This window comes from Sminthopsis crassicaudata, chromosome 1 (assembly GCF_048593235.1).
Source record: "Sminthopsis crassicaudata isolate SCR6 chromosome 1, ASM4859323v1, whole genome shotgun sequence".
Lineage (NCBI taxonomy): Eukaryota > Metazoa > Chordata > Mammalia > Dasyuromorphia > Dasyuridae > Sminthopsis > Sminthopsis crassicaudata.
This window is the reverse complement of record NC_133617.1, coordinates 691,176,447-691,191,942: the sequence shown is the minus strand read 5'-3', so window position 1 is coordinate 691,191,942 and position 15,496 is coordinate 691,176,447. Positions and strand designations below refer to the sequence as shown.

At 35.7% G+C, this 15,496-nt stretch overlaps 2 long non-coding RNA genes across 2 annotated transcripts in view; one reads left to right on the top strand and one right to left on the bottom strand.

Annotated features, from left to right (window-relative positions):
• The window catches only part of LOC141551694 (uncharacterized), a 99,449-nt gene that overhangs the window by 27,491 nt on the left and 56,462 nt on the right, over window positions 1–15,496 (bottom strand). The gene's annotated exons all lie outside the window — the stretch shown is intronic.
• On the top strand, window positions 5,782–10,231 carry LOC141555751 (uncharacterized). Its single transcript, XR_012486320.1, has 4 exons — window positions 5,782–6,081; window positions 7,788–7,951; window positions 9,554–9,665; window positions 9,788–10,231. It is a non-coding gene; the product is annotated as an uncharacterized LOC141555751 (long non-coding RNA).

Below are 15,496 nucleotides of genomic sequence, written 5' to 3'. Positions count from 1 at the left end.
TCCTCTCTGTTGGAGGTGGACAGCTTCCAATGCAAGCAGAGTTTGGAAATAACACTGGGGAACTTCTGAAGGACGAGAAGAATCTTTTCTCTACAGATGGGATTTCTGGTCTTGTTGGGTTCTAAGAGTTCTTCCAACTCAGATTGTATGATTCTGGGATCAAATTTAATCCCTTCATTTATAAATGATGAAACTGTGGCTTGGAGAGATGAAAATCCAACAGTCTCCTTACAGTATTAACAAAATCAGGGATAGATTTATGGAACAACAAACTAAATGTATAGAAAAAAACTCCAAAGATTACTTACTTATTATTATCTCACTGTGAAGACATTTGAAAGGAAAAATAGATCTTCAGGCTAGTGTTTTAGGCTGGTCTGTGATTACAATGGAGCATGTAAAATTGGTTTCCACGAATAGAAACCGAGGAAAATATTTACAAAATGAAAAACAAACAGATAAAGTCACAGACTCCAAGGAGAAAAAAGCATAAGTTTTTGCAGGTCAAGGAGGGAAAAGTTAGAGAGATAGAGACTTGAATTGTATGTACTGGAGTTTTTTGTTGTTTTTCAGGAATTTTCAGTCATGTATAACTTTGTAACACTATTTGGGATTTTCTTGACATTGACACTAAAGTGGTTTGCCATTTGCTTCTCCAGCTCATTTTACAGATGAGGAAACTGAGGCATACAAGATGAAGTGACTAGCCCAGGATCATACAAAAAATAAATGTCTGAGGTCAGATTTGATCTCAGATGATTCAGGCCAATTCCAATAGACTTGTGATGGAGAGAGCCATCTGCACCCAAGAGAGAGAACTGTGGGAACTGAGTATGGATCACAACATAGTATTTTCACTTTTTGTTGTTGTTTGCTTGCATTTTGTTTTCTTTCTCATTTTCCCCTTTTTGATCTGATTTTCCTTGTGCAGCATAATTGTGGAAATTTGTATAGAAGAAGTGCACATTTAACATATATTGTATTACTTACCATCTAGGGGAGGAGGTAAGGGGAAAGGAAGGAAAAAATGTGGAACACAAAGTGTTGCAAGGATAAATGTTGAAAACTGCATATATTTAGAAAATAAAAAGCTTTAATTAAAAAAAAAAGATGACCTCAGATCAGGTCTATTCTGACTCCAGACTCAGTGCTCTGTGCACTATAGCATCACTTAACTACCTCATTTGTGATATTTTAAATGTCACAATGTTATAGGATTATAGGCTTTGAAGTTAGAAGTGTCCTTAGAGACCATCTCATTTAATTGCATCAATTTGATAACTGAAGAAACTGAGTCTCAGAGAAGGGAATTGACTCAGGAAAGGATGATTGACAGACAATAATACATGCTGAGCCCTCCCTGTTTTCTGAGAGGTACCTGTTCAGGTTACATGAAAGAGATGCCTATGGGGAAAGTTGTGAACGGCTGGGGAGAGTGGGAAAGACCTCTGTTTAGAGGTCAGGTGTCCCTTGTACATTGAGATCATGAACCCAGCTGACAATAAATGATCTTCATTCAATTTAATCCTGCAGCCAAGGCTCTTTTTTTCTGCCTTTGGGTTACTTGACTTTTTTCCTGGTTCCCCAACTGTGTTGGGGGGGAAAGAGATAACAATACTAATAACACTTACCACCCACTTACCATATCTCCCTGTGGAGAGCTGTAAAGATTAATGAGACAGTGTTTGGAAAGTGCTTTGAGCTGTCTGGAATAAAGCTGCTCTATTAATACCAACTCTTATTATTCATCTTAAAGAAGACTTTTCTATTGAATAACCAAAGGCTTTATCTCACAGTAGCTGTCTGCTGATAGGACTTAAACCTGCTCAGTCTGTCTCATCTCCTGACCTTGTGGCACAGGCCAGGTGTAAGCTTTTGCAATAATGGAACTTACCTGCCTTTTATTGACTCCCTCTAGATGCTCTCTCAATTTTTCAGTACTTGCTGAAGCAGGGAACCGGGAGAGCTAATGAATTTAACACCAAACATCCATCTTGTCTGGTTCTGGCCAAAAGACCTCATTATTTGTTCCCTGTCCTGATTGTGGTTTCCAGACCCATGGGGGTATTTGAATTTTGAATCTAGTTTCATTAATTGTATCTATCTTTAGCCTCTGATGCTGTCTATATGTTGGTTTCTCATTCCTTTTTCACTGCAGTCATCTGTCTTTGAAGCTTATCTCCTTCTTGGAAAGAGAACCTATTTTCAGGCAACCCTGGCAAAATCACAGATATGTGGAATAGTAAAGGTCATTTAGTCCAACCTGGTTAGTTTTATAGGTTAATAAACAAGTATTGATTAAATGCTTTGATGTGTCTGGAGCTGTGCTGGGCATCAGTATAGAAAAGAAAAGAAATTTTTCCAAGGTCATATATCTGGTTTAAGTAAAAAAATAATAACACATGCAACAAACATTCTATGCTAGGTAGTGGGGACACAGAGACAAAAATGGTACAGTCTTTGCCCTGAAAGATTTTACATTGAACCGAGGTGAGGGCATAGGATGGTTGACCCCACTTTGAGATTTCTTGGCAAAGGTACTGTAATGGTTTTCCATTTCCTTCTCTGGCTGAGGAGTTGAGGAAACTGAGGCAAATAGTGTGAAGTGACTTGCTCTGAGTCACACAGCTAATAAGATAAATTTGAACTCAGATCTTCCTGACTTCAGATCAGGCACTTTATCCACTCTTACAACATGTAAACTAGTAAGTGAATGTGGAGAAATACATAGTCATTTCAAGGAGGAAAGGATGCTCCCTAGAAATCAGGAAAGGTTTCATGTAGGCAGTGACATCTGGTCTGGACTTTGAGGGAAGCTAAGAATTCTATGAGGTGGGAGTAAAGAAGAAGCTTATTGCCAATATGAGGGACCACTTTTGCAAAATTGCAGAGAAAGGGAACGTGATATGTAAAGACAACAAGCAGCTATCAGTCCGGTTTGATTGAAATGGAACTTTATAGAATAATAGCTCACATTTAGCTTTAAAGTGGCAAAGCAACTTACATATATATGTATATGTGTGTGCATATATGTGCATACATATATGTGTGTATGCATGTGTATAATCGTATGTGTTTCTCACAACAAAGCCTGGTGAAGTAGGTACTACTGATATAGAATTAAGTGACTTGCCCAGGATCACCCAACCAGTAATTGTCTAAAGTAGAATTTGTACCTGAGTTTCCATTATTCCAAGTTTGCATAAACTCTAGCTCACCTAGATGGAATATATCATGGGAGTAATAAAGAAAATAAAAACAACTAAAAGGTAGGTGGGAGCCAGATGATGGTGGACATCACATGAAAGATTTGAGGGATTTGTATTTTATCCTAAAGGTAATAGAAAGTCATGAAAGATTTTTCATTAGAGGAATATTATGATAGATTTGTGATAGAGAAAAGATCCAGGACTAGAAACTAGGTTTCTCATTTCTTGTTCCAGCATTCTTTCCATTATACCAGATTGCTTCTTAGCCCAAGATCCTGGAAAATGATTACTTAAAAAATAACATAAAACAAAAAAACCTCAGAGCAAACAGGAGTAAATTTGGAACTAGCATTACCTGAAATAATGTGTTTCATCTTACACATAGTAGAAAATAGCTTTCCTGCTTGGTACTCTTATTTCATTTCTTCTGACACTCTTTCTAACCTATCCAAGCTATCTAATTCTCTTCCTTTTCCTCCCTAGCAGCCATAAAAATCACAAGACTGAGCCTAAAATGGACTTTTGAGTTTTATTAGTCTAATATCCTCATTTTACATATGAGAAAAGTAGGGCATAGAAATGTAAAATTACTTATCCAAAGTCATGCAGATGTTAATTAAGTAAAAGCTCTGGGATTCTAAATGATAGAATCTTACATTTAGAGGAGCTCTCAGATCAACCTACACCTGAATAGGAATCTCCTTCAGAATTTTCCTGATAAATAATCATTCATTATATACTTGAAGATATTTAGTAAGTGATATTCCACTACTTCCTAAGGAAATCCATTTCATTTTTGTAGTCTTATAATTTTAGGAAATTTTTCCTTATAGTGCTTTGACTACTTTCCTGACTGCTCCTGTCTTTGCCATTAATGGGACAAATCTGGATTTTCTAGTATATGACACTTAAAATATTTTAAAAACATTCATCAAGCATTGAATGAGCATCCTATGTTCCAGACATTGGGGATGGTGGGAATACAAAAGCAAGCCCCTTCCCTTAAGGAGCTTACCTTCTATTTTCCCATTTGGAAGATCTTCTTCCTAATTGGGATCTAATTCTGAAAAATGAGAATTTTAAATAAGAAAATAGGCAGGAAGTAGGGAAGAGAAGGGATTTACTTCCAACATTTTTTGTCACTAGGAGTATAGGATAAGAGGGAAGGAACCCTTAAACTGGGGAAATCTTGTGGGGTGTCCTGTTTGAGGATATTGTCAGAATCTCACTATGAATGTCACTTGTACTAATGGTCAAGACTGACTATCTTAAGAGGCAGTCTTGGATTTTATAAAGGCTTTAATTGAATTAAATTTCTTTTACTTCCTCCATAGACTCTAATGGTAAGACCTTAGTCAATGGTTTTCATGAGTTGCTATTGCTAAAACATTTCATCAGTTATTTACCTCATACTACTGATGAGTTTTGGTTAAACTAATTCACAATTGAAGACTATTTCCAAATTGGTAGATTCAGCTAGAATATGGAATCCTATAGCTTAGCCTTCAGAGAATAAGTACGACATGTCAGAGTAGGACTTTTGCAAAGGTCATGAATGTAATATCTTAATTTCTTACACTTATTTTTTTACTACATAGATAGATAGATATGACCTGTTTTAAACATGTACTATTTACTGGGCATTGAAAATTACTTCCAAAAATACAAATGTAAACAAATAAGATGATTCCTGTTCTTACATTTTTTAAAAAGAGGAGAGAGCTAACACAAAAAGGAAAGTTAGAAAAGGAGACCACAGGAAAAGCAAAATGTAGAGATATTCCAGAAGTGTGGGGGAAGCCTAATGCTAGGAAAAAACAAGACAAAAGACTCCCTATCAGAGTTTAACATCCCAGATACCAAAGTTGGGGGGTAGGGAGGGTCTATGGGGATGATGGTCAGAGTTAAAACCGCTTGATGTGGAGATGGTCAGGAGGTAGATAGGCCTAGTTGGGGTGAGGGAAGAGGCAAGATAAGGTGAAAGATCAACTCTTAGATCCAGAAAGAATGTAATCTCCTTTAGGGTGAGAATTATGTATCCCTAGTATATAGTCTACCATGTAGAAGGCATTTAACAAATGTGTATTAATTAAATGATTGAAAGAATATTATTTAGAGGATTTGAATCTCCTGCTTAGTGCCTGTGAGGTCTGAGGCAAAACATCTCTCTGCTCTGGGTCCCAATTTCTTCCTTTATGAAATGAGGGAATTGATCACTCAGATTCTGTCCAGCTTTAAACCCTATGCATAAGCCTATGCTATGATTAGATTTAAGAAACTTCCTATTTATTAAATAACAGTCTTTATAAAATCAGATTAAAACTCACTACAAGGCAAATGCCAGCTTAGAAACAGGGCTGTTCTGTTCAAGATATGTTTAAAATGCTCAAAAAATAGAAATTTTTTTAAAAGAACAGATTCTCTTAGGAGCACAGTGAAATGCTAAGTATTATGGGCCTATGGTCCAAAAATCATCATCTGTATCCTTAGAAAAGAGGGTTAACTGACAAGAGTGGGTTGCTGGGAAACTCCTTTATATTAGCAACTTAGTTACCAAGGTAACTGTAACCCTGATAGGAAGATGACCTTCAGAAGAGACTGTACTGTTCTGTACCTTATGATCCCTTAGGGATTTTTTTCCCTTCCTTTTCTGAGAGAGGAGTGGAAAACCAAAAGGCTCCATTTCCCTAGGAGAGACTGCATGGAGAACAATAAGGGGAGAGCTGCAGCAAAGCCTGTCTGGAACACGCAGCCCTGTTGAGCCCTGCAGGCCAGACTCCTGGAGAAGTAATTAGGGAGTAACAGTTCAATTAAAACAGCTAGATAAAAATGTCTGCAGGGCTTTGGCTGTTTGCATCACGGAGAAAAGCAGGTAAAGGTCTGCCAGAGAAAGCTGTGCTCTGGTACTAATTAGCAGAGTTAGGAGGCAAAAGTGATGTCTCACTCTGATAGGACAAGCACTTGTGAAGATGGATGGTGGTAGCACAGACTTGAGATTTTCAGAAAGGTAAAAATTCTTCTCAGAAGGCTAAGGAGGAAACCAGGTAAAGGCTAAACAAAGATACGTAGTGATTTAAGTGAATTTAAAAGCATTAATTCACACAGGGTGTTTTATTTTTATGTCTTATTTCTCTCCTCCTCATGGAGGATAATTAAATAATACAAATATTATCTAAGCAAAGAGTTTATTTTTACAGAAAAAGTAATCAAATAGATTAATCCCTTTTTAATTCCAAATGGATTATTCTTTTATTAATCTCAATGTACTATCCATGCCTGGTAGAGAATCTAGTTGTTTGTCCTGTGCTCCATAACCCAAGATACTACCATCGTTTGGCCTTTCTATCTATATTTTTCCTCTAATAGTAATCAATAGGGGTTGTGTAATTTGCCAATTCAACCCTATTAAGTGGGACCTGTGACTTCAAATGTAGAGGGAATTTGTACTGAGAAACTCCAGTTCCCAATGCATATTTGTAACTCACTGCAATTTATAGTGTTAATGAATCGTCTAGAACACTAGGAAATTAAATGATTTGCCCAGAGTCATGTAGCCTGTACTAAGGCTAATTCTTGCATCTTTACTATCTGACAGTAAATAATTGCTATATCTGTTTTAAGAGATAGCAAATAATAGCTGCCATAAAGAATTATCAAGTTTGCAAAGCTGTTTAAATACATTGTGAATAAATGAATGAAAAGGCATTTATTAATTACTTACTATGTGCCAGACACTATATTAGGTACTGGGAATATAAACAAAGAACAGAGTCCCTGCCTTAAAGTTTTATGTACCAGAGAACTTCATGGAAGTCTGGCTCTAGGGAAAATAGGAAAGCTATCTATTGGAGCCTGGGAATCTCAGAGGCAAAATCCAGAATTGGGTGGTAGGGGGATAAGAATGATAATCCAGGTGCAGATGGCATGGATTGGAAATGGCCTTCTTATGAGATAGGGCACAGATATTTTATAGGTGAAGAAATTGAATCTTAGACATGAAATGGCTTGACATGAATTTTGTAGCTAGTAAACATCTGATCAACATTCAAACCTGGTTCTTCCTTCCAGGCATTTGCTAAGGCATTTCTGCCTTTCTAACATCTCATACATATTCCTTTACTGGAGTACTATTCAAATTGTTTAGCATCAAAAGAGTCTATGAGATTTGAAAAGGGAGAAAAAAAATATCATCAAGAGGGTACTGTTACCTTTTAGTCTGCAACTAGGAGAATATGTCTGTCTTCTCTAACTAATCTCCACACTTTTCAACCCCAATCTTTTAAGATAACTTATGGATGCATGAATTATTCTTGGATAAATCCCAGGAAGTCTTGTTCCTATAAACCAGAAATTACCATAATTGGAAGTAAAGACAGATTACCATGATTCATTCATCTTTCTCTTATGTCCCCTTACCCAAGGTGGGCTTGTCAGATCAGATAGCAGCTAGAAGTCTTGTGAAAAGACCTGTTGAATAGCTAATTATATATAAAGTTCTAGTTGGAAAGCAACATTTGATAAATTTAATAGTGCAATCAATTGAGCTTGTAATACGTAATTGTATTTTCTTCTTTGCAGCTGAAACTGAACTTGAGTACAAAAAAATTAACTCCATAAATATTAGATGGAGGGAGGATGAAGGGACAGATGGACAGAGAGCAGTTCTTTTGAAAAGGCCCTGCACTTTCTATTTATTTATTTTAATGACTCAAAGGAATTTTCATTATAACTTGCAAATCCAGGTCAGAAAATCCAAGTGTTTCACTTAGTGATAAATAGCTATTGAATTCCTTCTATTTAACATGATTATTTACCTAATCTACATTTATTATTAGATTTTAAATTTCTTAGAAATCCTCAATATAAAAAACAGACTACATTTAACATTTCTTCTAAAAAATGTTATAAAATAGAGAATTTTTCAATTGCTTTTATAAGAATACACTCTCCTTTCATAAGTAACAAATGCCCTCAATAATATCCTGGTTTTTTTTAGCTCCATAGCTTTTTAGAAATATATATATATATTTATTAGTTTTTGACATTTATTTAATTATTCAGTTATTAATTTGTTTGTTTATTTTGGAGAGGCAATTGAGGTTAAGTGGCTTGCCCAGGCATACATAGCTGGTAAATGCTGTCTCTGAGGTCACATTTGAATTCAGATCCTCCTGACTTCAGGGCTGGTGCTCTATGCACTGTGCTATCTAGCTGCCATTTATTTTTATAAGATTTTGATTTCCATTTCCCCTCTAAATGTCAGTCAATCTGGTATAGGACCTGGTCATTTTAGTGAATTTATGCCCACTATGAGTAATCAGACAAAAAAAAATTTAATTCTATCCTGGGCTATGGTTGTAAGAGAGAGGGTCATAGTTTTTAGAAATAAGGAAGTAATGATCTCATTGCATCCTGTCTTTATCAGACCACAACCAGAAAATTGAATTCAATTTTGAACCTCAGAGGTAATGACAGACATTGATGAGCTAGACTATATCCAGAAGAGATTAATCAGGAGAGTAAAGGGCCTTAAATTTATGACATACAAGGATAAATATAATATGTAATCTAGAGAAAAGAATATTGGAAGAAGTATAAGTAGAATATATTAGCTGCATTCAAGTATTTTATTTGAAGGACTGTCATGTGACAGAGGGATTATTAGACTTGTTCTACTTAGCCCCTTGCTTAGCAGCAAGAACCAGAAGTAAAGGCAAAGAAGTCAAGGAAAGAGAGTATTTAGAAAGATGGGATGGTCAAGGGTGTTAAATGCTACTGAAAGGCCAAAGAGGATGAGGGCCAAGAAAAAGAACTCATCACACTATTTCCTCTGTGTTTCCATTTCTACAAAAAATCCCTTACTCTATTACACATTCATCTCACCTTTCACCAAAAAAAAAAAAAAAAAAAAAAAAGTCTCACACACGAACAACAGTCACTAATAACAGTAGAGGGAATAAAGAAAAAGTATTCAAAAATCTCTTCCAAAGGTATGAGAATGATCCATGAAAGAAATGGGAGTGTAGAGGGTAAAGGCAGACATCATCTAAAAAGCCTTCCATTAGATCACAAACTCCTTTCGTTCTTGTCTTTACCACTGGGCTTTGTACAAAAGTAGTTAATAATCTTTTGTGGAATTGAATTCAGATAGGGAGTTAATAGTATGTAACTTAGAATAGGAACTGGAAGGAACTTTTGAGATGACTTAGAAGCAATTAATTATTTTACAGATGAGAAACAGAGGCATAGAGAAATTACTTGCCCAGAGTCATCTAGTCAGTTAATGGTAGAGCCAAATTCAAAATGATGTTCAACTCTAAACCCAATCCCTTTCTTCTACCTAGAAGTCAATTAAAGAAAATCATTACTTGGAAAGTACAAATCACACTGGATTTGCTGCTAGACCCATTGCCAACTTGGCTATTTCATGAGACTGTCCTAATTTTTTTGGCTAAGGTAAAACACATCCTCTTATAACTTCTCTTTCCTACTCCTCCAGTGGGACCCCCAAGCTAGCCCCAGAGGGACTATCTGCACACTTTTGATTAATTTTTTATCTCTGTTGTGTCTGCCTCTAGCCATTTTCCTGAACCGGCAGAAAATAACATCCTGCACTAGAGAATGTCAAATATGGACTGCTGGATCATGACATTTTGCCTGTTCCCAACTTCCCCCTGCAATTTCTTGCCTGGGGTTCCTTGGAGACATCAAGACTTTTTAAGAGGATCATAATGGGGAATCTTGTCACATAAATCTTTCTGTAGGCAAACCCCCCAAGAATGCTTAAGCATATCACAAAGCAATGGAATTAAGTATGAGGAATACTGGAAAGTTAAGTGTGGCTGATAACTGTAATTATTTCTTATGAGTCAGAGAAGGATCTAAATTTACAGTCTGTAATCAGAGCCATGGAGAAAATGCCAACAGCATCCAGGTAGTGAATAAGTATGTTTAACACCTTTATTTGTCATTATAAATGTACTGACTCCAGGGGGGAAACAATAAAGAAATATCTCCCAGAATAGCGTGATGTTTTGGACTTAGATTATCAGGCCAGAAGCAGCATAAAGACTACTTCAACCTTTCTTATTCAGATGAGGTGTATATACTTCTGAACTTTATTTAGATTCAAGCCTATTTGAATTTTTGTTAATTCAGATACAGGGTTGTGTTTTGGCTCTTATCTTAGGTTTTAAATGTAATTACTGGGGAGCCATATAGTGCAGGGATGAGTGCTAGACCTGGAGTCAGGAAGATACACCTTCCTGAATTCAAATTTGGCCTTAGCCGTGTGACTCTGGGCAAGTCACTTCATTTTATTGCCTCAGTTTCCTCATCTCTAAAATGAGCTGGAGAAGGAAATGGCAAACCACTCCAGTTTCTCTGTTAAGAAAACCTCAGATGGAATCATAAAGTCAGACATGATTGAAAATTACCAAAAACTTCCCCTGCAAGGCCAAATATTAAGAGTATTAATGACGAACTTTTCTGTATAGCTTAAGGTTTACAAAGCCTTTTACATGGATGATCTACTTTGACCCTCACAAAAATCTGATGAGGTAGGTGCTATTTTTGCTCCCATTTTTCAAATGAGGAAACTAAGGTTAATAGTGTACTTGCCCTGCGTCACACCGCTGGTAAGTGTCTGAGGCATGTCCCTAATTCTAATAGCAGCACCCTAGCAATTTCACCAACTACTTCTAAATCTATAAAGCACTCCCCTTAGTAACTCCTAGGTTCTCTTAAGTACTATGCTGTAATTCAGCTAATTAAACCAGAGGATGGATGTACCTCAGTTAATGTACCATAGGTCCAGTTAGACTTACAAGTGAACGTCAAGGTATTTAAAAAGCAGTTCATTACACATATACTTAAATGCCTCTGTGATGTGATTGCAAACTAGCCATGTCTTCCCATAAGTTCACCACAGATGAACACATACCTTTCTTGGTTTCTTTTGACATGATGATATCAGTGGTACACAAGGATGTCCAACAAACACAGCATCCCTTGATCTCTCCATCTGAAAAGAATATCTTCTTTTTGGGATCATTCATTTCTTTGATTATGTAATTCCTTCTATTCTTCTTTATAGTTACTTGTAACATATTGTGGTTTATTCACATCTGCCACATGATCCTCCTTGATCCTTTGGACATTATTCATTTTAATTCTTCAGAGACTGTGGTATACCATGACTCACAATTACAAAACACTAGAAGAGTATTAGCATTAAAAAGATGGACCTTTGTTTAAAAAAGAAGTTTGGGATCATTAATGGGACTCTGGAATTATTTAAAAAGTAATCTAGCATGCTTGTCTCATTCTGTTCAATTCTAGGCCCAACTCATTAATTTAGCAGGGTTTACCCCCCACACACACACACACGGCACAGTTGATAGAGCACTGGACTTTGAGCAGGGAAGACTCATTTTCCTAAATTCAAATCTGAATTTAGATGTTTACTATCTTTGTAATTCTGGGCAAATCACTTCATCCTGTTTACCTCAGTTTCTTCATCTGTAAAAAGACTTGGGAAGAAAATGGCAAACTCCTACAGTATCTTTGCCAAGAAAACCCAAAATGGGGTCAGGAAGAGTCACACATTACTGAAAACAACTGAACATAATACAAATACATACATACACATATATTCACACAAATGTATTTTATATGTATGTATATATGTATGATTACATGGTAGTGGGCACATTCTTTATGTTGTCCATCAAATTCAGGGGTTCTAAACTTTTTTTTTTGTATCACGGATCCCTCTGGCAGCCTGGTAAAGCTGATAAATCCTTTCTCAGAATGTCTTTAAATGCACAAAGTAAAACACACAATATTACAAAGAAAACCATTTAAAATAATGTTATCAATTTTTAAAAATTCCAAGGATCCTAAATCAAGAACCTCTGATCTAACTATATGACATTATTTAGGCAATACCCATTCTTCATCCACTTGTTTTCTCCTCTGCAAACAGCTAGGCCCAACTTTTCTAAGTGCTTATGGATCATATCCAGGAGGCTTTGCAATTTGGGGGGACTTATTGCAACCAATATAGTACCATATGAAAATAGGCAGGTAAGGGGAGGTTAAGAACAACAAATATACCATGGTATGACATCCCTTATGAGAAAAGATGTTTCAAGGTGGTCTGTTCTACTGTACTAAATGCAGGGGTTTTTTGATGATCAATAAACCAGCAGAGTGAGATTTTTATTTTCTCTTCTTCAATCAATTGTGTGATAGTAAAGATGGAATCTACGGTGGAAAATGCCTTATAAAAATCTGTTTCCCAGAAAGCAGCTCTTTTTGTAGTGACAAGAAATTGGAAACTGAGTGGATGCTCATCAGTTGGGGAATGGCTAAATAAGTTATGTTATATGAAGGTTATGGAATATTATTCTGTAAGAAACAGCAGAATGATCTTAGAGAGGCCTGGAGAGACTTACATGAACTGATGCTAAGTGAAGCAAGTAGGACCAAGAGAACACTATACATAGCAACAAGATTATGTGATAATCAAATATGATGAACTTGATTCTTCTAAACAATGAAGTGATTCAAGACAATTCTAATAGACTAGTGATGCAAAGTGCCATCCCCATACAAAGAGAGACTAAATGTAGATCAAAGTATAGTATTTTCACCTTTTTGTTATTATTATTGTTGTTTTTGCTTTTTTAGCTTTTTTTAGTGTTTTTTCCCTTTTGATGTGATGTTTCTTGTGCAGCACGGTGGATATGAATGTTCAGAAGAATTACACATGTTTTATCTATATCAGATTACTTGCTATCTGGGAAGGGAAAGGAGAAGAGAGGAGGAAAAATTTGGAGCACAAGGGTTTGCAAAAATGAAAAAACTTTCTTTGCATGTATTTGGAAAAACAAAATACTTTAAAATTAAGAAAAATGCAAACACAGGAATGACTTTCTTGTCTATTAAAATGTAATCAAAGTACCACGGGCAATAAAAAGCAGAGTTGAGATTTGAGTCCATATTCTTCATTCCAGAGCTCATGATCTTTCCATGATACCACAATGTCTTTCACTACACATAGTATACTTCTTCTAGAGATGAAAATTCACAACTATTTTAAGAATTTCTTTGCTATGAAAAGAAAGCATGTGACTTCCTTCTGAATAAAAAGATATGTAAACATACATAATATATAGTGATTTTTAAGATTGTTAAAATATTATTTTTACATTTCTTTTAAAATAATCCAACTTAACATGGTTGAAAGCATAATAGATAAATAGCTAGATAGATAATGAAAATGGTTATGTAACTTCTACTAATCCACAAGCATGAAATTACCCAAATAGCTTTTTTTTAAATCGCTTCCTCTTCTGTATTCACACATACAGCTTTTAAAAGTAGGGTTTCATTTCCTTCTCTAACTCATTTTACAGAGGAAGAAACTGAGACAAACAGGGTTAAGTGTCTTGTCCAAGGTCACACAGATGTCTGAGGGCAGATTTAACATCAGGAAGATGAATCTTCCTGACTCCAAACCCAGTACTCTGTGCATTGTGCCTCTACCTAGCTTCCCCTTCTAAATGTGTAAAATGAAATGATCTTGAAAATCACTTCTAGTTCAATAGGTATGATTCTTTAATCCTATGGTCTAGTCCTGTCTCTGACGCGTACTGACTTCTGGGACCTGTGCAAGCCATTTAACCTATTTTAAGTACTCTGGGCAACTAGAAATTGAAAAGCAGGTGCCCACCTGCATTGCTAGAGGGGATTTCCTCATATCAGTGAAATAATTGGTCAATGCTTCATAATAAGAGTGTCTAATCCTCATGATTTCTCATATGAATCATTGTATTTTTTTTTTTTAACTAATCATGATCCTGCTTCCAGTCTCTCCTAATGCATGTCTAACTATAACACTTCCCTGTTTAAATCCTTCAGTTATTCCCTATTGCCTATAGGTTAAAATTCAGACTCCTTAGCCCTGCCCCACTGATATCTCTCAAAATGGTTTAGAATTTTTTGGCTGAATCCTTCCTTTCCCCACTCCTACATCATTTTTATTTGCATGTATGCCTTATCTCCCTGTTTCCAATGGACTGGTAACAACTTGAGCTTAGGAACAGCTTTGTTCAATTCATCAGCATTAGCAAATTTAGCAGGTATTTAAATGATTATTGAGTCAAATTGGATTAGGTAATGGTTGAATGATTTTTTAGATAATTGTAAGATTATGCTCTGTTTTAGAAACTTTTTGTTACTTGGATCAGTTTCCACAGAAGGCAAAGCCAGATTCTATTTAGGAACTGAATACTGGTAACATTCACTAAATGCTGGAAATGTCATGATAAGAATAATGAATCAGAGAAATAATGCAACATGTTTCTTGAAACAAATTACAAAGGTCTTCATATACACTGTTTCATTGGATACTCATATGATCTAAAATTTAATGAAAAATAGCAATGCAGAATAAAAAATATATTATTTCCCCAATAAAGATTTAATATGACCATATTTTCTCTTTTTTCTACTTTCCACAGAGAGATAAACAATGTCCTTGTATACAAATATATAAAACATATTGCCACATTGACCATGTCCAGAAATGTATGTCTCATTCCACATAAAGAACATATTACCTCTCTATCCAGAGGTAGGTAGTTTACTTCATCATGTCATTTTATTCCATGACTTTACATTTAAGAATCTAACATAGATTTAAAGTTTGTTATATAATGCATAGCAGGCCACTGACTGTATGTATATATGTATATGTATATGCATGTACTATATATATATATATATATACACATGTATATAAGTATATGTATTGCATATGTGTGTATATATATATATACATATAAATTTAAACAGTTTAATATATAATGTACAGCATTATATGTACAGCCTGATGATGGATCTGCCTGCCACAAATCTGTCCCATCCTCCATTCAATTGACAAAGATTTTTTTAAAGCTTATCTAGCTGTGTCATCCTCCCTCTTCCAGTCAAAAAACTCCACTGTCACCACCAGGATAAAACATAGGATTATCTATGTTTGATGTTCAAAGCCCTTGATAACCCAGACTCTCCCTATCTTTCTAGTCAACAATGCCATGTACTTTTTAGACCAGTGATAATGGCTCCACTCTGCTTTCTATCTCTGAGCTTTTTATTTATTTATTTATTTGGCCAGGCAATTGGGGTTAAGTGACTTGCTCAGGGTCACACAGCTGGTATGTGTTAAATGTTGGAAGTATGATTTGAACTCTCAGCATTTTCAATGGCTATTTTCCCAT